The following is a 23,858-nucleotide window of genomic DNA, read 5'->3' on the forward strand; positions in this document are numbered from 1 at the left end:
GTTCTTATGTAGCAAAAGTCTGACTCAGTATAAAACTGCTTCACATGTTATTGCTACCCATGCTACATGAATCAGCTATTAAAAGCCTAAATTTCAATTCTGCACATCATTTAGACTGCTTAATTCCCACTGAAGTCAACGAGACTTCTCAGCTCAAATTGCTGGTGAGCACTAATATCATCCTTGAAATGCAAATATTTCCACCTCCCTCTTGCTGATGTCACTACATTTCATAATCTATGTGGGCATCCCTTTGATAAAGATGTCACTTTCTGTTGTAGAAGCAAAAAGTGATTAGAGACATATTTAGAAAGGTGATTGCATCACTGATAGAGGCTGCCATGTTGAAGAATTTGATGTGAATCAGAATGAAAGGGTAACTGTCACTCATATCCCATGGTGTGTATTCGTGTGTGTGTGTGTGTGTGTGTGTGTGTGTCTATTTATATCTAGCCTGCTATTCCATGGTACATTCTACAAGATGGCTAAAATAAATACACAAAATACAATTCAGATAAAAACAAAAACACATTAAAATAACAAGATCTATATAAAATAACTTTCAGAAATGCTTTCAGATAAAGCAGTTTTAACCATGATGGGTCAATGCTCCCCAGTCAGGCTAGAAATTTGGCTCAGAAAACATGAACTACTAACTGGGCCAAGCGCAGACCATCTGCACCTCCGGCCGGCCCACCCACCACCACTGCCACCCCCCCCCACCACTTTCTGGCTGGCCGGCCAGTTTCTTCCCCTCCCCCCGCTTCTTGGGGGGGCGCTTTCTGACTGGCAGGCCAGCCAGCCTGTTTCTTCATCCCCCCCGCCCGGCCAACCGGGCTTTCCAACTGGCCTGCTTATTCTCTGCGCCCCCCCCCCCCCCGAGCTTTCTGGCTGGTAGGCCAGCTGGAATGCCGGCCTGCCACCTCCTCCCGCCCGCCTGCCCACCAATTCCTGGCAGCGGCCGCTTTCTCCCTGGGGCCGGCCCGGCCCACCGCTGCTTCCTGCTCCTGGCAGCCGGCCCAGGCCAACCCACCAGCGCCTCCTGCTCCTGGAGGCCTGGCCAGGCCAGCCTGCTTCCTACTCCTACTCCTGGCAGCTGGGTCAAGCCGGCCCACTGCCTCCTCCTGCTCCCGGCGGCCAGGCCAGCCCATTGCCACTTCCTCCGGCTGGCTTCACTATTTTCTCCCCATCACTATCCTATTTGGCAGCTGCTCACGAACGAGAGCTGCCACACATGGGATTAGCAATGGGTACGCCTAGGAGAATTAAATATATAGATACACAATTCAGATTATGGTATGGATTTTTTCCCCTAATCCAATTCCAAGTCTGTTTTGGATCCTTTTGCATCCCCAATAATTCACTGGGAACACAACAAGGTTTGATTCCCTCAAAAGTGCACCATACAGCTCCATCTAAACCTACCTTCACCTACCTTCTTCCCCACAAAAAAAACTTTTCCCTCCTGCACTTAGCTTTCTTGCTGCTCTGACAGTAGCAAGAAAATGAAGGAGTATCTTTCTCCATCACCCCGCTAATGCCTGGCACGCTACAATGAATGCCTGCCAGGTTTAAGGAGTGCTAGGAATTGTAGTTTTTCTAGAACTAGAACATGGATCAATAGAACTTGAAAAATCACAATTCCGAGCACTCCTTGCATCTGGCACACAGCCATCACAGTGTGCCAGGCAGCAGAGAGGTGAGAGGGGGAGAGAGATTCCCCTACATTTATCTGTTCCAACCACTGAAGCAACAAACAAGGCAACAGAACAAGAGTGGCTTGAAGGGAGGGAATGGATGGATGGGTGGATGGGTGGAAGGGTGGGCTTCCAAAGCACCCTGGAAAAAATGTCCACACTGGTCAGCAAGCTGGCCCTTTAGACAAGGTCCATAGAGAATTTTGCCATTAGAGGCAAAGTTTGTGGGTATAACTCTCCTTAAATATGCACTATACATTATATATGTATGCTGCATACACCAGTTGTCCTGATCTCTGCAATATGTCATTTCGTCTGGGCACGTTTTCCGAGAATTCTTCCTGTTCCAAATGCCAGAAATTATCACTTGCTATTATTTTTCTTATTACCTGCTAAGCCAATGAAAAGATTATTCTTTTTATAAATGCACTACCTCCAATTGACCTGGCAGATGAGAGGAGATTATTTCTGTAATGAACCGCGTGTCAGTACTTTCCAAGACAGAAAATAAGGTTATCTAACAACTGTAATGAACAATGGCTAATTGGCGTCTGGTATAAACTACACTCTCCTGAGAAAGATTATACTTTTCTTTCCCAGACAGGCATCATTCATATACTGAGGTAAATCAAATGATGGTTGAGTGGGCATTTTATATCATTTCTCAAAATGTCAAACAGCTTGTAGAACTAATGTTATCAGCTCCCGTTTGTGTTTTTGCTTTTCTTGATGGATATTTTTATTGCTTTCCGGATTATGAACCTCAGTCTAGAAGACTAGTGTCTTCAGCTTTTCCAGACACAGGGCTCATCTGTAATCACTATCATTAACGTAGAATCCATTTTTAATTTTCTTGCTTTTCTCTTTCTCTCTTGCTCATCAACTCTCTGGAAGCCGAGTCTGAAAAGCATGTGGGACCTGATATACTCTTGGTCAGGCATTATAAGAATCCATTCTGCAATGACATGAGGGACCCCGACAATTAGAACTCAACCCAATTCCCCCCTGTTGTTGTGGAACTCTGTCATAGTTCTGACATGCCTGTCAGACACCTCTCTCCCCCTCCACCATTGCCCTAGCTAGCAAGCTGCTTGCCATACTCAGCTACCAGTTTGGTTTTGAGGGAGGTTGGGGAGAGGGGAGATGGGCAACTCCTAAAGAGGACCCACAGGATCAGAGGGTCCCCTGTGGAAAGTTGGCTTCTTCCCCCTCCCCCTGATTTTCAGGCTGCAGACCTTGAAAACCAGCCTTGCAGCTGTGAAAAATTTCACAGAATGCCCACTAAAATAATTACCTCTACACCACTTCTGAAGAATACCTAGTGGGGCCATATTTAAACCTTATGCTGGGCAAGTAAGAAAAACACATTTCATACCCCCAGCATCTAATTTAAACCAGGTTGTCACATGCTGCATTGCCATGTCAGGGATTCATGGCACAGGCCGGAGGTGTAAATAGTGGGAAAGGGGGAAAGCTACCCTAGAGCTTTGTATAGCTGAGGGCCCCCAATAGCTTGGTTCATATTGACAGCATTTGGAAGGTGCAGGAAGAGGGTCCCAATGGTTTGTTTCTAACCCTGGCACAGACAGGCACCATGTTGCAAGCTTTGCACACAAGGCAATGAAGGACCTGGTTTAAATTAAATGTTGGAGACACTGAACATTGCACAAGTATAGCCATATTCACAAGTTTTGCTCAACACACATACAAACACACTACCACATCACCACATATACACACACTACATACAACACACAGACAATGCAAACACAAACAAACATACAATGCAAACACAAACAAATATACAATGCAACACACATACAATACAAAGTGTACAGAGGAACCTAATTTGCATGTTATGTTTAACACTCGTACAGTATCCAGAAGTACAGATCTGTAAACAGGTACAGTTATTCACATATTATGTTGAACACAGGTACAGAAGGACACTTCCTAGTACTATGCATTCGAGGGGCCTGTACAGGAGTGTAGGGAGGCAGGCGGTGGCCTATGTGTGGCTGCCATGGCTGCCCCCCCCCCCCGCATCTGACATCAGACACAGGGGCATGTCTGGGGCCACACTCGTGGCCCCTGATTGGTGGAGGCCCGGGTTCTTTGAACCCATTCGCCCAGTAGTGGCTCTGCCCCTGGGCCTTTACCCAGGTTCACTTTTAAAATGAATACAGGTACAGGTACAGCCATTCATACAAAAGCAAGTACCTGTGTACAAATATTTGTACACTCATATAACATACTCATACTAAGGTCATGCACACGACCATGTACTGCAGGCAGGGAAGTTGAGGGGAAGACAATGGGGCTATTCTCACGATCAGGAAAAATCGTGCTAGGAAAGCCTAGCCCGATTTTTCCCAATTGTAAGAACCACCAGGCTCAGCTGCGAGCCCGGTGGTTCTCCAGCACTTTGGTAGCCTTCCTCTTAGCAAGCACTCCGCAAACCCGGGCTATCTGGTCGTGAGTAGCCAAGGTACAGCTCTGTGCCATGGTTACTCACGAGGAAACCCCCAGAGGGGAGGCGAAGAGCCACCTTCTGGCTCCAGGGGTCTCACCGGCATGCCCTGCACGCTCGCGCAGGGCATGCTGGAGCTTGCGGGGGCCAATCGGCCCCTGCTCCCCCCAGCCCCCGCCGGCTCCATCACAGAGCCGGCAATCATGTCAGCGGCCAATCCGGCCACGCAGGGCTAAAGCCCCGCAGTATCATCAAAAGCGGATCTTACTGATCATGAAACCTGCCTCAATATCGCGCTTATCTCCCCCACCTGCGATGATCCCACTTGACATGTGGGATGTGCTGCTCGTGCGCCCACACAGTCCATACTGTTCCTGGCAATGTGGATCTCTGGAGGCCGGGAAAACAAGTCCCGGCCTCCAGGAATCCCTAAATGCACTGCACGAGCATCAGGTACAGCAAAAACAAGGTACAGCAGTACACTTCCTATCTGTGCTATGCATTTGAGAGACCTGTACCTAGGGTCACTTTTTAAGTGGATACAGGTACAGATATTCACACAAAAGCAGACATCTAAACCCTCGTACAACATAACAGCTGAAGAATTTCTTACATGCTCAGTGTCAAGTTTAAATCAGGTGTCAGAGAAAGGGCAAGGCTGTTACATTTCCATATGATTCCAAAGTAATGCCATTTTCTAGCACAAAAGATCCACTTACACACATCAAACCCTCCTGCTACAGTTAGTAATTAACACAGATGTCTGACTACACCAGACAGCATAATTGCCTGCCAGGGAAAGTACTCTGATGACAAACAAATCTTTGTTTCCCAAGGATACTGCCATGATAGCACAAATCAGAATAACCACTGACTGCCCATATAACAGAACAATCAAACCACTTCAACAGTTATTATAGAGAGAAAGTAAGTAAAGTGCATCTGAAGTTCAGATGTTGCATTGGAAACTCTTCCCAGGGCTGTCTATATTCCATGATTGCAGGGGCGTAGCAAGGTTGGAGTGGGCCCAGAGACAAGATTTTAAACTGGGCCCCTCACTGATATATATACACACAAACACACTTCACAATATATAGTGCACTCATACTCACATCCCCATCACGAATACGGTGAATATCTAGTTCACATTGAATCTGGTTTTTTTTACTCTCTGCTACTGCCGATCTCCAAGAGACTCAACATAATTCATAGGGGGTAAAACATGGGTGGGTGGGGAGTCATGTGATGTGACTCTGGGGGGCCCCTTGAGGCAGTGGGGCCCCAAGACGACTGTCTCCCCTTGCCTAATAGTAGTTACGCCCCTGCATGATTGCAATGTGCAAGCATGTAGTTCCGTATTGGACAATGAAGGCAGCATCCTGAGAATCTGGGCAGTTTCAAAAGCAAAATTCTAAATTTTATGACACTGATAGGCTTGAAAGTGTGTGGGCAATGGCTTGTGAAATCTTAGAATCCTGAGAAAAGGAAAAGCTGACCAGGAGTTTAGTAGTGAGAGTCAAGGCTCCAAATCTTCCCCTGCCCATAAAAAGGAGGCTTTCTTTTATTTTATTAGTGCAGAGTGTACGAATTCTCTGGCCATCCCAGTGTTGACATTCATGTAAGCCAAGTAATGCGTGAGCTGAGCTGTGGAGCTCACAGATATCAGCTGTGTCAACTTCTGCAATCTCCAGCACTCCAGAGTATATATTAGAGATCAAGGAAGTTGCCCTGTGAACTATGCAGTTTACCCATCATGTGATTTGTAAGAAGGCAGATGTCAAGAGAGTTGAATACCGTATTTTACGGACTATAAGACGCTACGGACTACAAGACGCACCTTAATTTTAATCCAGTTTTTCAGAGTTTTAACATATTAAACTGTTAAAACATATAAGACGCTCCTGAATTTTGGCGGATATTTTTTGAGGAAAAAAGTGAGTCTTATAGTCCATAAAATACGGTAAGTGGCTCAATGTTGCTTCTGATTGGGCCTCAAGATGCATTTAGATCAGCTTGAACTATATTCCTGTAGCATTCAGGTCAGCAGACATGCTCTCCTTACAGGGAGTGGGAATAAACCATTTTTAACTATGATGATGTTAATTGAGCAAGTGTATATCAATCTGTCCTTTTTAGTACAGATGATAGATTACATTTATGAATAAAGACTGTCACTCTTCAAGACTGAGGAAAGAAACTCTACTAATGCATGCAGAAGCTAACCAGTCTCAGGAGGTTAGAATGATAGCCACAGGCCAACCACTCATACCAGTGTAGTCATGTGTAACAGTAGCCTGATGGACACTTCTCTGCAAAACATCCTCAGGAGGGAACCATTTGCAACAGAGGTGCTGAGTATGTTTAGCTCTTTCACTCCCACCGCTTTTCCCCTGAGACTTCCATAATCACACACTTCCCTCCACAGGGTTCCAGCCCCTGTTTGGGAAGTAAACAGGTTCTGAAATCCCAGTAGGGCTAAAAGCAACAAGCAGAGGAAGGTTTAATAAACCCCACCCAACTCCACCATTTGGTATACCTCAGAGGGTTTACACTGAAGAGATGCCTTGCAAATGCTGTAATATGGTGGGGGACTTGAGCTGCAAATTGTATTTCAGTATCTATGAGATTAGTCACATGAAAGAAACAACTGACATATGCCCAGACTTGAGGATAAGGTTCTGCAGTGATTCAGGACTTACCAAGCACTGCTAGAGAATCTTAGAGACACAACAGAGGATCTGGAGAGAAGATGCTGTTACAAATCATAATATTGTGATCTGGGAAAACAGCTATAAAGGCTGCTTCAGGTTTACACTTTTCCTGCACAGTTTGCATTTACACACACACGAAAGGCACATGTGTATGACATGTAATGGTAACACATACATTTATTTCACTGCATGTGTGCCCATTAGGACACCACAGCTGGCATGGCTTCCCAGGATACTACACTACAGGGAGTGAGGCTATTCACACGATGGGAGAACCACCGGGCTCGGCTGCGAGCCCGATGGTTCTTCAGCGGGTAACCTGCTAAACTACCCCTGCCCTAAAACCAGGTTTGCAGAGCGAGCACTCCACAAACCCATTTTTTAAAATCATGTGTTGCCACAGCAACTCATGAGTAGACCCCCAACCGGGAGGCTTAAAAGCAGCCTCCCAGCTCGGGGGTCTCTCCAGCATGCCCTGCACACTTGCGCAGGGCATGCTGGAGCTTCTGGGGGCTGCACAGCCCCCGATCCTCCAAGCCCCCGCCTTCGGCCTGCTTCAGCCACCCAGAGCAGACTGCCTGCTTGTGTGCGGGGAGAGTGAGCTAAGCCCGCTCTCCCTGCTAACCTTCCCCAGGCAGCTCCCACTGATCGTGGGAACCGCCTCAATGTCTCACAATTTAGGGGCTAAACTAATGTCTTGCATATTGAGAGTCCCAAGTTTAATCCTTGGAATTCTCAATGACAGGGGTTTCAGATAGCATGGCTACCAAGCATGCCTAAGACCTTGGTAAAATCTACCACACTAGATTTTACTATACTGATCTAGATGGACCAATGGTCTGATTGTCAAGGCTAACCCATGGTTGGACCCAGAACTGGTGTGACCTCCTCAGAGGAGGAAGACTCCAACATTGGCCCTAGCACACTCTGGGATCAAAGAGATTGACATATTCTGATGTGTCCCCCAAGGATGCACCCTCAGAAGATGCCATATCCAGGAAGTCTCCTAAGACAAGGCACACCTGAAGTGACACATGACCCAGCTCAAGACCTTCTGCTATTATCCCTGGGTCTTCAGGAGCAGATCAATGAGCCAAGCGATGAAACCTTTTAACTCTGAGCCTTGTTCAGGAGAAGAAAACAAGGACTGATGCATACTCCATATCAGGGCCAGGGTCCTGTGAATGCTCTAGAAAGTGGTGGGGGAAACAGAGGCAACTATAAAACTGTTGCCTGGTTGCTACTGGTGCCACACATCCTCTGCCCAACTCTTTGTTCTAGTTCAACCTTTGTCTGGACAGCTGCCTTGCTGCTTCAGCATACCTTGCCTTGGACATGCCTTTGCCTTGCTGCACAGCCTCAGTGATACAATGAGAAATATAACCTCGGGACTGGCAATAATGGGACAATAAAGTACTTTCGCAATTCAGGTCTCCCAGGTAGGAAGGACATGGCTGAGAGATATAACATGGTGTCATCCTGTTTAATTTTTGTTGGCTCAGGGAAGTTTAGATCAACAGCACAAGATTTGCGTTTCAAAAATGAGCGGTTACGGGCAGTTACGGGCTCTAATCTGCCATGTTAAGGAGGGCCATGTAATCTGGCTCTAATCTGCCATGTTAAGGAGGGCCAGAGGCCAGTACCTCTAATATATACATTTTATACCATATATACATTTTATACCATATATAATTTGCTATAGGAGAGTTGACCAATTTATATACTGTTAATAATCCTATATACTCTTTATATACTGTTAATAATCCTAAATTGTAGCATTGGTTTGAGTTTAAGTAGACTGTTGAAGTAATTCTATGGTATGCTGAGTTCTTTCTTGTTTGTCTTTTATGTTATGTTTGATGTTATGCTATCCTATGTTATGTTATGTTATGACCAGTGGTCACAACAATAAACTTATTACTTACTTCCTGTTAATAATTCCATTGTTTCAAAAGTTACAACAGAGAGAAAATATATATTTGGACTGAAATGGGTGGTTTTGTTGTTGTAGTATGCTGAATATAGTCTGAATATTTTTAATGCTGGGTATTTTCTACTGTGCTCTGAATATTTTGGTATTTAATACATGAGTTGGTCAATGATGCTGGTCTTTTTAAAAATGTAGATTTTAATATACATTGCTAAAAGCATACTAAACATATTCCAATGTGATGTAATTTTATGGGTTTATTTATTTGTATGCTTTCTATACCACTCTTCCAAAAATGGCTCAGAGCGGTTTATATCAAAATAAAAACAATTAAAATCAATTAAACAGATAAAATCATTTAAACATTAAAATCATTAACATTAAAATCATTTAAAACCAACATTAAAAATTTAAAGTCATAAATATAATTAAAAGATTTATAAATTATATACTGTATGAATTCATTTTAAAAGACGACACAATATATTGGCCATCTTTGTTGAACTTGGTATGTATTTTGCACTTTGGACACATGCTCACTTCTCTGCTGCCCCACCCACGGATGCTTAGCAGCTGGGTAACAGCCATCAGGCTATGACTGCACCCACCAAAAATTGTATAACTGTTATCTGGTATGAACCAAAAGGCAAGTACTAACCAGCTGGCCTACAGAGATATGAGCCAGGATTTTCATTGGGCTTCAGTTGCTCACCACATGCCCAGCTCACGTTGCCATCATACCACTGCTTTGACACAGACTCAGAGGCACTTCATTTATTTATTACTTTATTACTTTATTAATTTATATAAACCCACACCCACAATACCAACTGAACAGGTAAATCAGCTGTCAGTATCTGGCCGTAGATAATAGATTTTGGCATGTTACAGGAGGTTGCTGGATCTACAGTGGTAGGCTTCCAGTACTCTAGGTTTATTGTATTAAGCATGGGGGATACCCAGGTTCTCTTGTGAGAAACAACACAATCAATGTGAGCAATAGAAAATGCCCATGTTTCCCTGGCATGGAAAAAACTTGCCTGGCATAGAAAAAAACTAGAAGCCCTTGAGCATGTGGGGTGCAGTATTGTAGCCTATGCTCACTGAACCACAAAGAAACCTTTCCCAGATAATGCAGCTGCAATCTAGCTACTCTTAGAGCAGTCACAGCCTTTGTTTTTAGAAGATATGTGTAAAAATGTGTCACACAGCTTTACAAACTAAACCTTCATACAACTGTGCAAAGTGAAGAGAAAAGGAGATGAGACATCACTGCCACTTCACAAATGGATGTAGGTCCTTCAAGATATAAAGCTGAACCATCTTTCCGGTAATCACCAAGATGTTTATCTGGTATTAGCAGCCTCGGCAGTTAGAGACCAAGGATAGGCTGTCACTCCAGGGCACTGTTCAAATGGCAACTTAAAACAAAGAGGCAGCACCTGAAAGATAACAGAGGACAAAGAGCGATGGCTCCTCAAAAGGGTTTTTAATTAAACACAACTCCAAAAGAGCTCCTTTAGGAGAGATCAAGGGCTTAGGCATATCAATGGGATTTCTGGCTTACTTTGTATGGATATCAATCTGCCCCCCATGTAATAACAGCTAAGGATGTGCGAGCCAGCTGGCTTGCACTTGAACTGGGCCAGCTCAAAGACTCACCATGGTCCAGACAAACCTGCTGGGCCGGTCCGGGGCCAGTTCGGGGTTTTTAAAAAACAAACAAAAAATCGCAGACGTACCACCATTGTGCGGCTTCAGTGGGTGCTGCCACAGCTGCAAAGAAGTCTCCGGATGTTCCCCCTTCTCCTACCAACGGCCCCTTTGGGGCCATTTTCAGCCTGCTACAGGTCTCTCTGTGATGGTGGTGGCCATTTTGGAGGCCACTGTGCGAGCTCACTAGCCATCATAACCCACCCACCCCAAAGACTGGGCCCAGCTCTAGTGTGCACAGAACTAGACCGGGCCCAGTTCAATTCGAGTCCAGTTCTACTTGGGCCAAACTGGGTTTTCCAGTTTTGTGCACACCCCTAACATCAGCTACTGCTTTTTAAAAGCCCCCTAAGCTTAAGGAATGAATTCCCATGTGGCATGATGTCTGCTGTTTGAGAAACAGAATCATAAAGCCCCTTAGGCCTGTGGAATAAGTTGCGCTGCTCTGGATCTCAGCCACATTCTCAAATTGTTTGGGGGGTTTTCCTACAAAATGCCCCCTCTATACTTGAACAGCTCCAAAAGGGAAGGAGGTTGCTACTGTTGTACTAAGGACCAGGATGAACCCTAAACAAAATGACACCCAGGTGCAAAAAATTAAGGGAGGAGAGCTGGTCTTGTGGTAGCAAGCATGAATTATCCCCTTTGCTAAGCAGGAGTCTGTCCTGGTTGTATTTGAATGGGAGACTACATGTGAGCACTGTAAGAAACTCCCCTTAGCAGATGGGGCCATTCTGGGAAGAGCACCTGCATGCTTGCATGCAGAAGGTTCCAAGTTCCCTTCCTGGCATCTCCAGGATAGGGCTGAGTCCTTCCTGAAAATTTGGAGAAGCTGCTGTCAGTCTGTACAGACAATACTGAGCTAGATGGACCAATGGTCTGACTTGGTATATGGCAGCTGCCTCTGTTCCTATGTCTTTAGTGCCTCCCCTTATTTGTTTATCTTCTGGATACATTATTTCTTACTGGATTTGTAGGCCCTGTCATGACTTTAAGGCACAATCTACATGCGTGAATTATCCCCAGGGACATAGAAAGGTTAGATGGGCCCGGGGACAAAAAGTGAAGATGGGCCACCGTGCCCATTCAGAGAGGCAGGAGGGGGAGAGTGAAGAGCAAGCAGCCACTCACCTCACAGGGCCCCCTCTCCCTCAGGGGCCCAGGGACATCTGCCCCCACGTGTTCGATTATTGCTATGCCCCTGATTTGAATGCAGGGATCTGAAAACCTGCATTTCCTCATGTCATATATAAGCAAAGAAAAGCAAATGTGTTACCTCTAGTCTTATAGCAGCTTTTAAAAGTTAATAGTAACTGGAATGCCTCATGCTCCCCAGTGCTGGTGTCAGTGTTGGTTCATGGCTGCCAATGCCAAATGGCGCCTCCTCTCTTCCCTCTCTTTTCATTGTTTTGCTATTAGAGTAACACACCCCAGTTCTTCCTTCCTTCTTTCCTTCCTTCCTTTCCTTCTTTCCAATCGGGAATGAAAGTGGAAAAGCAACATGCTGTTATTTTGCTGCCTTCCTCTGCAGGTCATAGGGGGGTGAGGGGAGATGGGTTTACTGAGTAGGCTGCCCAAACAAGCTGCCATCTGAAGTGGCCATTTAACCCTCTTCCACTGTAGCACAGGCCTTGCTTGGTGTCCCAGGCCTGGGCCGCTGGCCCCTTAAATCTAGAACCCAGGAACAAAGGAAGCTGCTTTATACCAAGTCAGACCATTGGTCCATCTAGCTCTCCATGGTTTCAGGCAAGAGACTTTCCCAGCCCTACCTGGAGATGCAAGAGGTTGAACATGGGTCCATCTGCTTGAAGCAGAAGCTCTTCCACTGAGCTATGTTCCCAACCCATATGGCCCTGCTAAGAACAATAATTACAGTTATTTAAAAAACCCAGGTCTAATTTTAACTATTCCTTCCTTATTGTGAGGTGATGTGGGTTTTATTCCTTCACCTTTATTCATCACCTTTTAGCTTTGCTCTGGGTTTGTTGTTGTTGTTTTTTCCTTGGACTCTTTTCCCCGCTTTTCTTGGACTGTTCAGCAAATCAGCATGCTGGGTATACTGTTTACCCAAAACCATAATCCATAGCTATAAATACTAAGTCCTTGTCATCCCAGTCCCTTTTTACTCCTGTAGTTCATTTTACCTGCAAATCCAAGTTCACTGTTTAACAGATTAAAACTATAGTGCAATTTCTCAGAAAAATTAATGGGCATATATCAAGAGCAAAAAGCTATCTATATTTTATTATTAGCAGGTGAGATATTTCATGCCACCATTTGCTAAACAATTGCAGACTTCTGAGCACCTTTGAAAAATCCCTTATATCATCAGAGTCTATTAAAAAGTAATTAAAATTTACTACGATGCATTGCTTAATAATAATCCCATACGAAGTGAAAAATATAAGGAGAAAGGATTTAGAAATAGAAATGTCAAGAGAGCACTTTCAATCTGGGCCCACCTCTTCCATCAGCACAAATATAAAAGTTGTTTTTTGATATAGTATACTTCTAACACTTGGAAAAATTAAAGAAAATACAGGCTAACTACAATTGTAGGTATTGGCCGCATTTCGACGTAATGCGAAATTGCAGTTAAATGAGGTAGAGATTGGAATTCGTGTACATCCAAATGCATGAAACTGCGGTTTCGCAGCAAAAGTGACCTGCAGTTTCCCTCGCTAAACTCCAATTTGAACCATCAGTTTGTAGTGAATTTCACCACCCCAACCTGAAGTTTTGGCACAGCAGTGTTATGTCCGAACGTGGGCACTGCCATAAACATGGTTTGAAGCCATTTCTGTAACTCATAATCAGTTAGCAGAAGACCCCTGCTAACTGAGCAGGACCTCTGTTAACTGAGCAAGGAGGTACCTTTTTAAAGTGGTGGTTCTCTTTATTTATCAGGGGGAGAGCGACTGGACCTATCCATCCCCAGCACAGCATTCCACCCGTGGCTGTTGCTGGTGTCTATCTTATGTTTCTTTTTTAAAATGTGACACAGAGCCACATTATATTATTTATTTCTATCTATTTAAACCTCTTTGGGGACGTTTGTTGAAAAGCGGTATTAAAATATTAATTATATTTGTCGTATTCGTATTCATATTTATATTCATATAGAAGAGGGTGGCCCCAAGTCGCCATGTGCTGCGCGGTGGCGGCGGGCGCATGCACACATATTACTTCCGCATTTTGCCAACAACCAGGGGGCAGGGGCGGCAGGGAAGACCGGTGCCACCCCAAAGATTTTGCTGAAAACTGGAGCGCCGGAGGGGGGGAAGCGACACATACCCCCAGCGACAGTCCGTTGGACCTCCAGACCAGTGAACCAGTTCGCAGGCCTCCAACATGGCCTGCAAACCGGTTCGTGCACATCCCTAGTTGCAAGCCATGGGGATGGATACCCTGGCAACACCACTTCCAGTCTTGGTGACTGCCGCAAGGAAGCAGACAAAGTGGACTCTCTACCAATCCAGTCACCCATCAAGACATATACATACTCTCCTAGGGTTACTGGAAATTGTGGCCGGGGGCTCTCCTGCGATTCCCAGCGGTGGCCAATCTGCATATGCCAATGCCAGTTCAAAACCCAGGAAATTTGAATGAGAGTTGAGAGCTGACCCTGGTCCTAGTGTTTCTCCAGAATGCCCACCTGGCAACACCCAGACACACGGAGCATCAAATTCTCCTTTGGGTGCATCAAAGGCTTCCCTTGAGAGTAGGGGGCCACTGTGCAAAAGTTCTATCATTAACCAGAGAGTATAGGGGTCAGACACAAGTGGAGCCCACTTTTTCTGATGGCTCAACTCATGAGCACACAGTCTGATGGAAGACCAAAGGTCAGCGAGCCTAAGATCCTCCCCAGTGGACTGGCCATCTCATCAGAGGGCTAATTCCTGGGTTGCCAACTGCCATGGGCGCAGGAGTGTGGTTTGGTCTCAAAGGACTACTTTGCCAGGAGGAGCCATCGCAAGAGAATCCTTGGTCACAGCAGGCCTGACCCCAGGATCCTTTGCCTATCTATCTATCTATCTATCTATCTATCTATCTATCTATCTATCTATCTATCTATACACACACACACACACACACACACACACACACACATACCCTCCTAGGAAGTCATCATGTTCCCTTCCCGGAAAAATAGTGCCCTCAGCACCCCCTTGCTGCCAGAAATTGTATTTGTGCAAGACTGTTTTGTTGTGGGGCTCTTACAAGGGTGGTGGTGCAATTGCTGTCAGATGAAGGGCTTGTGTAGCATTTAAAGGGATTTAAATGCCTTTTCCCTACCGAGGGTGGATGAACCATTCCAAAAAGTCACAAGCACACTCAGCACACCCCCTTGAAGATCGTGGCCAATGGCTGCTGAGACGTGAGTGCTACAGAGCTTGCTGGGATGCAGACTCAGTAGAGCAGTAAGAGAGAGGGCTTCCCCTGCCCTGTAAGCAGAGGTTGCCGGGCTGAGGTTGGACAAACAGCTATGATGTGATTCATGGTTAGAAAAATTAACCGCAGGTTCGGCAACCTCCAGTTTCACCTTACATGTAAATACAGGCATTGGCTATTTAATTGTAAGTGCAATTTCTTTTAAAACTGGTGGTATTGCTATATAAACAAATTGTTCTGATAAAAACTAATCTGCCTACTTTCCTTCCACTATAATCTTTATAATTACCATTCTCACAATTTAACCCGCTTCAGCCTTAAATTGGGGTTTAATTGGGGTGGATGAGATCATCACAAACTATGCCATTGAGGTATCCTTATAGCTGTAACAAATAGCTGTAACCTATAGCTGTAACAAATTTGGTACAAACTGGTTTGATGGTTCACAAGTTAGCCCTATTGTGCCTCAAATGTTCACATGTCTGCCATCTTGAACTTGACCAAGAAGTATCTTGAAATGGAGATCACCGGGTCACTGTAGTGTGTGGACTTCTTCACTCATATTTTCACCTTATGGACTCCATTGCTCTGTTTTGATATATTTTGTGGACTCTGTCATCTATGTGTTGTATTCATTTCCACTATGGATTCCAATGTTTCTTGTTGAAAATACAATTGTTCTATCCATACTCATTAACTGATCTACACTGAATACATTTTCTGTAATAGCAATACTCTATCATATTGTGTTTATTCTTTTCTTCATCATTGGACAGTTTGGTGGGGGATCTTTTGGGGGGTTTTGGTGGTAGTTTGTAATGATGTCATCCACCCTGATTCAAGATGGCAGACTCATGAATATTTCAGGCATAAGTAGGCTAATTTGTAGGGGTGTGCACGGAACCGCAGAGCTGCGGTCGGCACTGGGGTGGAGTGTTCCAATAAGGAGGAGGGGCTTTACTTACCCCTCCCGTGCCGTATTTCATTGAGCAATCGGGCGGCAGGATATCTCCCTGCCGCTCGCTTCATTCCCCGCTCGGCGCCGCGGCTCCTCTTTTTGAATTCAGAATCGGGCGGCAGGACATCTCCCAGTCCCTGCCGCCCCCTTCAAAGCCCCGCTCCGCTGGCGGCCGCCCCCTTCAAGCCCCCTGCAGCCCCTAAGAAGACCCCTGCTGCCCCTTCCCCTTCCCATTGCAAGAGATCGGCACTCAGCAGGAGAACTCCCTGCCGTCCCTTCCCCTTCCCCGACTGGGCTGCAAATGGCTTCTAAGAAGCCTTTTGCGCAGATGCAAAAGGCTTCTTAGAAGCCATTTGCAGCCCAGCCGGGAAAGGGGAAGGGACGGCAGGGAGTTCTCCTGCCGAGTGCCGATCTCTTGCAATGGGAAGGGGAAGGGGAAGGGGCGGCAGGGGTCTTCTTGGGGGTTGCAGGGGGCTTGAAGGGGGCAGCCGCCAGCCGAGCGGGGCTTTGAAGGGGGCGGTAGGGACTGGGAGATGTCCTGCCACCCGATTCTGAATTCAAAAAGAGGAGCCGCGGCGCCGAGCGGGGAATGAAGCGGGCGGCAGGGAGATATCCTGCCGCCCAATTGCTCAATGAAATACGGCGTGGTTGTCTCCGGGGTGAGTAACGCCCCCCTATTCCTTATTGGAACCCCCCACCCCATCCTCCCGAACCAAAATCACCCCGTGTCTGGACCGGTCTGGAGGCCTTTAGAATGGCCTCCGAACCGGTCCGTGCACATGACTACTAATTTGTGTACCGTGTAACTGATTTGAACCAAATTTGGTGCCGTTCTAGTGAATGACACATAGAGGCAACTCAATGGCATAGTTTGTAATGATGTTGTCGTCCCAGTTCAAGATGGTGAACATATGGATGTTTAAGGCTGAAGTGGGCCAACTTGTGAGGAGGGTAATTATCAATTAAGATTATAGTGAGTGGGAAGTAGTCGGATTAGTTCTTACTAGAACAACTTATTAGTTCATTCTTCCTTCCTTCTTAACTGCCATACTCCTTCAGGTATAAATTAAACCAGGGATTCTCAATCCTGAGTCCTCAGATGTTGGATTACAGCTTCCATCATCCCAAATCATAATGGCCTTCAGCATCTTGTAGAAGCATTATGTGTGGATATTTATAGCTAGATGAAAATATTTATATAGGCCAGTGTTCTTCATTCTAAGGCTCGGGTGCCAGTGGTGGCTGGCTTCCATTAGCCCTAGAATTAGCTCCCTGGCCAATTCTTTATTGAACATGTGTGAAGATTCAGCCAAAGCTGAATACTCTGCACAGTCTCTCTGGCACCATACAATTGTTCCCATTGGTGCATTGTTCAGTGTTGGTGGGGCTCCTTTAAGAGAAACTGAGCTATCTTCAGGCCCAGCAACATATTGGAAGACATGCATGGAGTGCTGGGAATTGTAGTCTTTCCCAGCACTTTCCCCATAGGACTCTTAAGAGAGAGCTCTTTCTCTCTTAAAGGACCCTTCCAATACTAAGAAAAGCACAGTACTGTGCTGAGGTCAACAAAGTGGGAAATGACTCTCACATTGAAGGTGTTTGGGGGTTTTGTTGTTGTTGTTGTTTGCTAAAGTGGCCCCAGCTTGAAAAACAGTGCAGATCACTGATATTAGCTTTCATAGACACAGTGGGATATTTGACTTTTTAACAGCTGATTCCCTCAATTTTAAAAGCAATTTGCCATGGAGAATAAGCAGCTGCTCTTTCAGAAAAACAAATCTAAAGCCTCTTTGGGCTCATGGGTTCAACAGTTCTTTGGGTGGTTGGCTGTCGTCCCAACCCATGTGCCACAGGATTCTAGATCTAACTTACCTCATAGAGTTATTGTAAGGATTAAGTCAGGAGAGGGAATCATGTATGCCACCCTGAACTCCTGGGAGGATGGAAGGGAGATGGAACATCTGATGTTGCCTTATATTGACTCAGACCATTAGTCCGGCTCACCCCGGCTCTGACTGGCAGCAGCTCACCAAGGTCTCAAGCAGAAGCCTTTTTTTTCATTACTTGACATGTTAATTGGCAATGTCATGGATGGAATCTGGGACCTTGATGTGTTGGTGTGTTGACAGTTTTAAGAGGAGAGCTTGTCTTGTGGTAGCAAGCATGACTTGTCCCCTTAGCTAAGCAGGTCTACCCTGGTTGCATATGAATGGGAGACTTGATGTGTGAGCACTGTAAGATATTCCCCTCAGGGGATGAAGCTGCTCTGGGAAGAGCATCTAGGTTCCAAGTTCCCTCCTTGGCAGCATCTCCAAGATAGGGCTGAGAGAGATTCCTGCCTGCAACCTTGGAAAAGACGCCAGTCTGGGTAGACAATACTGAGCTAGAAGGACCAATGGTCTGACTCAGTATAAGGCAGATTCCTATGTTCTATGTTCCTATGACCTTCTACAGGCATAGCATGTGTTCTACTGAGCTATGGTCTCTTCCAAGGACAAAAATATAATAAAGAAATGAAGTAAATAAAAGTGATCTCAAACTGGGCTTGAATTGTTTGAATTACCAGAAAAGCTGTGCCTTCAGAAAAAATTACAATAAGCCCAAATCTTTGGCATAATATAACTGCAGGAAACAGATAGCACACCATATATTCCTTAATCAACGTTACTGGCTTAAAATAAAGCATACATTAGGACATGTCACTGTTTCTGTCTTTGTCTCTTAGCAACCAAGCTTTCGCTTATGCAATTTCTTGTCTCTGATTATCATCTTGAGAAGATTCTTTAAATCTTAAACAAATGATCTTTAAAATTTACCTTGAAATTTTATTTATTTATATTTAGAATTTTTATACCCCGCCCCTCCAGTACACTACTGCTCAGGGCAGCTCACAGCATGAATAAAACAGATACAATATAAAATAAAAGATAAAAATAAAGTTAAAGAAATTAAAAAACCAAGCTAAAAATCACATTTAAATTTTTTTAAAGAAAAGGTTCAAATTAAAAGTTATTAATAAAAAGCTAAAAACCTTACTATAGAAACTAAAGAGCCTACCAGAAATAAGCAGCAGATAAAACATTAAAAAGCTCTTTTAAAAGATGTATTTTAATTGTGTGTTTTTTTAAAAAAAAAAAACATTGAGGGAGGAGCATGAGGGAGGGAGCATGATGAAGCTTTTTGGGGAGAGTATTCCAAAGCTGAGGGGCCACAACTGAAAAGGCTATGACTCTAGTCCCCGCCAACCAGATCTCTGTTAGTAGCATGGCCACAAGCAGGGCCTGAAATGCTGAGCAGAAGATCCTGGCAAAACAAAGAGGAAAGAGCCCACCCATGACTAAGACGGAGCTGTATAAAAGTCATATATTGCAAAAAACAATTAGAAATATGGAATGATAATCAGTAGGACAACAGTAAGATAAGATAATAGTAAGAGTAAGATAATTTCTTATTTCTTACAATGGTAAGAAAATTAGTAATTGAAATAAACATAACAAATTCAAAATGAAACATGAATGATAACATATATAATAATGGTCAAGACATCTAGAGGAGATATTCCTGAAACAAGGCAGATTTATATGGGCATTCATATTGGGAGCAGAGCCTGAGAGCTTTAAGAAAGAGGAGACCAGGTCCTTACTTGCTCTCTGCAACCCTGTGCGGCTTCCTGCTGGGGTGGCGCACATCCCTAGAAGCCCTATGTGATGTTAGCATGCACACGGCATGCACGGAAGCCTTTTGGATGGTCAGCAAAACCATGTGGACCACCCAAATGGTGCCTGTGCATGCACAGATGTCATGTGAATGCCAACATCATGCAGGGCTTCTAGGGATGTGCACTGCCCCACCAGGAAGCTGCATGGGGCAGCAGAGAGTAAGGACCTGCTCTCCTCTTTCTTAAAGCTCCTGGACCCCACTCTCAAAATGTCCTCAAACCACAGTTCGAACTGTGGTTTGTGCACTTCCTACCTCAGGCTCATTTCTTGCCTCTTTTTTATAGCTACAGTTGTGCCAAGCTTATACTTCCGTTACTCCTCAAGTACCCTGGTCGTCCAAGCCAAGTCTACACCTGGATGTTGCTATTGGACAAAGATTGGGCCTTCACTTGTAACACTGCCAAGTTCTGCATGGCAGTGTATAAGGTCCTCCAGGTCCTGACTCCTGGTACATATCAGCCTTTATTGCTTTTAACTACTAGATATTTTATTTGCCCGCTCAGTCCTCCCAGTTAGCTATCCTATTTTAGATATCTCATTTTAGCGACTTCATTTTTATACATATTTTATGTCATCCTTTTAAACATAGATGTTTATAATTATGACTATAATCTTAGTGATTTTATAGTTTTGCCTCTGTTTTTCTCAAAGGGGTAGTAGTTTTATAGTATTCTTCATAATATTAGCATAGTAATTTTAAAGTAATGTGTCTGTTTCAGAATTTGATATTGATTCATGCTCTGCTGTTTTATCTTATGCTGGTCTTGCACTGTAATTGATGGATTGATTCCTCAGGCTCACACTTTCCCCTCCCTCATTCTCCTTCTTTGCACATAAGGGAAGGAAATTTAAAGTTTTCACTTTTGGTTTAGAATAAATCACCATTTCCTGTTGGATGTTTGTTCTAACTGTGGTTAGTTCAAATAAACATATATCAGACCATGGTTTCAGATCCTGAGTTGTAAACTAACCACAGTATAATCTAGTTTTCCAATAATAAATGTGATAGAAAACATCTAGTTTTATTCTAAACCCAAAATGAAAGCTTTAAATCTCCTCCCCCTTTCAGAGGAAGAGAGGTAGGGGGGATGGGTAAGCCTGAGGCTCTCCAAGGTTCATTCTCATAACAAGAAGCCATGGTTTGTTATTACAACTGAATAGGTTTGTCATTAAATTTTAAGCAGAGCGACAGCTCTGTAAGCATTGTTGGTAGCATGCCCAATAAAGTTGTGTCATTATTGCAAGGTTTATCCAAGACTGGAGTCTTGAGGGCTCTATATGAACACTGTTGTAATTACTATCCAAACTGAGTGTGTGTGAAGACAAGAGACAAAATAGTATTAGCAAATTCCATACTTCAGTTGTTTCCACTTCTGACATTGTCTCATCTCTCTATTGTTGTGGTTCCTTCAGTGAACTTTTCTCATAATCTCTACATGGATTTTATAAAGCTCTTCTAATTAGATCAGAAGCCTGTTTAACCCCTGCAAAGGGTTTCTATGTTCTTACTGTAATCAAGAAAAGAAAAATACAGATGCATGGATGACATGCAAATGCTAGCATCCTCCAAAAGCGGGGTGGGGGAAGAGCCTTAATGGAGTCTTGTACCAATATCCCTGTTCTGTTCATGCTTTATAATGCAGCACAAAGTGCAGGCACTAAGCTTCCCTGTGACAGGTTAGAAATGAGAAATTTTAAGGACGGTTAAGCATTCTAAAAATGTTCCCAGTGGACCCATATAAACTTAGTACCTGAATTTCTGTAATTGTGGTATACTAGGAACATTAGAGAGCTCCAGTGACTTATTCAACCAACTAATATTTCCAACTTTTCCAGAAGGAGTATGTTAAATCTGTAGTGCAAGAAATGTGTCTGAAAATGGAAGCTAGAGAGCTTTCAGGCCAAGGTTTGTTAATGACATGGTGGTCTAACAATAACCAGCATTAGGAAATGATTAGCCCAAACAGCCAGAAAGAAAGATATCCATCTGCCCTTATTGGGGCTTTTACAGAGATAAAAGGCTTATCCCACATATATGTAGTTGGGCATTGCAGTAGCCCTATATGCAGTCCTTTTGATCATCTAGGGAGGGGGTTCAGGAAGGTCACAGCAAGAATGCCTGGCCCCTTATCCCAGCAATGCTAGAATAGGGCTTCCTCCAATGACCTAAGTACAAGGGAAAATCATATGGAAGAAGACATTCTCTGAGACATCTTGGCTCCAACCATTTAGGACTTTAATGGGCAAAAACAGCACTTTGGGTAACCAGATACTAATCCAGAACCAGTGTAGAGCTTTCAGCTCAAAGGTTATATATTTCCTTCACCTGACTCCCACCAATGGGCATTCTAACTCATTCTGAACCAAACCAAGCTTTCAGAAAGTCTCCAAAGTCAGCACCATATGGAGTGTGTTAGAGTTGCTCAATATCGGAGTTACCGAGGCATATATAAAAGTGGTCAAATCACCTTTCTGCAGATCACCCAATAAGGGCTGGCAGGTATCTGCCACTCCTGGAGTGCCCACAGCTATCAGCTGAAGCAGAAGAAAAGTGCTCTTGGATAGAGATGCCACCTGGCCTCCAGACACCATGAGGAACATGGAAGCACATCCAGAATGCACACCTGTTTTTTCAGAGGGAGTGTGTCCCCATCCAAAACAGGAGGACTACCTCCTGGATCAAGTGGACCACCCAGCATTAACTTCTAGAGCAAATGGACCACTCATTATTTTTTTTAAAAAACACCTTCATCTTCTCAGGATTGAGCTTCAATTTATTCACCATCATCCACTCTGCCATTGACTTCATATACCTATTTAGTATTTCCACTGTCTCATCTGATTAAGCTAAACAGGAGAAACAGCTGGATTATTAACTGGAGAACAGTTCCATGAGTTTCCATGTAGATATTGAGAATAATAGGGGACAAGGTCGAATTGTAATCTGTAGAGTTGACCAGCATCAGCTCCTGAGACCTGTTACATGTAAGAACAAATGTGCTACCAAGTCTATCCAGCTAGACCATCCAGAAGAATGCCAGGATTAATTGTATTGAAAGCAGGTAAGAGTCCTGGAGAATCAATTGGGTTATATCTGCCCATTGTTGTCCACCTGTGAGGAGTGTAATATCACAGCCCTGTCTGTCTCTCAGCAAAGATTGTCCACCAAGCTGACCAAAGCAGTTTGTAAAACTGGCCTGAAGCCAGGTAAGTCAGGATCTCCATTCCATCATTTTTACCTAGTAAGGTAAGTAAGGATCTCCATTCCATCATTTTTTATCTAGAATCCCATGGAGCTGTTCACCTTGCCCAAGAATGCTAAATCATGAAACTGACTAGTAATTATCCAGGGGCAAGGGATCTAATTATGGCTTTGTATTGTTTTTAATTTCAGAAATGGTCTTACCATTGCCACCTTCAAAGGAGTGGAAGCCAGCCCCTCTCAAAGGTATACGTTCACCAGTCCCAGGACTATCCCAAAGAGCTTTCCTTGACAAAACCAAAACTGACTAGCTAAGACAGCTAGCCTGCATCCTTAAGTATCAGTAACTGAAACTCATCCAAGCAAATGTAATCAGAAGCAGATGAGGACACTTCCTTTGGTATACTGGTGACTTTCTGTTTGATGGCTGGGGACAGACACCACAACTAAGGTGTGTTATCCTGAGATAAAAAGCTAATGCTGTGTGTTTCATCATCTGTCACTCACTCACTCACACCTATTTCACCCCATGGGAAAGGGCCATGTGTGAAATTAAGACACACAGCCACAAGCAAGATATAACAGGGTAAAATCATGTCAGTGGGAGACCATGGTGAATTAATTCCATGGCTCTGATTCTTCATAAGAACAGTGGCACAAGGTTAAATACCTTTATTAGCTAACCAAATAGCTAAATATAATGTAGTATAAGAATAATGCCTTCACTGTATTTCAGTCATTGCAAATGAATTCCAGCAGCAGGTTAGAGGCTAAGAGTCAACAATTTGCCCAGGACTAGGGTTGTACATGGAACCGGCATGGGCAATTCAGTTCAAGTTCAAAGCGAACCAAACTCAAACAGAGCTGCCAGGTCCACGAGCTGATTCATTAGAACCAGTGGCATTTCTGGGTTTGCTGTCAAACTGGGTCGAACCAAATTGAACGAGTTCGATTGCCTTGTTTGTAAAGAGGAATCCGGTATTGATTCCTCTTTACAAGCAAAGGGGGATTGCCTCTCTAAAAATAGGTTTGGGGGTGGTTGAGAGGGCACCTCTTGTAGTGGCAG

General features: G+C 44.2%; 1 long non-coding RNA gene across 1 annotated transcript in view; it reads left to right on the forward strand.

Moving 5' to 3' along the window:
- The window catches only part of LOC128331744 (uncharacterized), a 49,833-nt gene that overhangs the window by 19,316 nt on the left and 6,659 nt on the right, over positions 1-23,858 (forward strand). Inside the window, exon 2 of the long non-coding RNA XR_008310421.1 lies at positions 22,985-23,243. This is a non-coding gene — a long non-coding RNA (uncharacterized LOC128331744). The remainder of the gene's footprint in view (positions 1-22,984; positions 23,244-23,858) is intronic.

This window comes from Hemicordylus capensis, chromosome 6 (assembly GCF_027244095.1).
Source record: "Hemicordylus capensis ecotype Gifberg chromosome 6, rHemCap1.1.pri, whole genome shotgun sequence".
Taxonomy (NCBI): Eukaryota; Metazoa; Chordata; class Lepidosauria; order Squamata; family Cordylidae; genus Hemicordylus; species Hemicordylus capensis.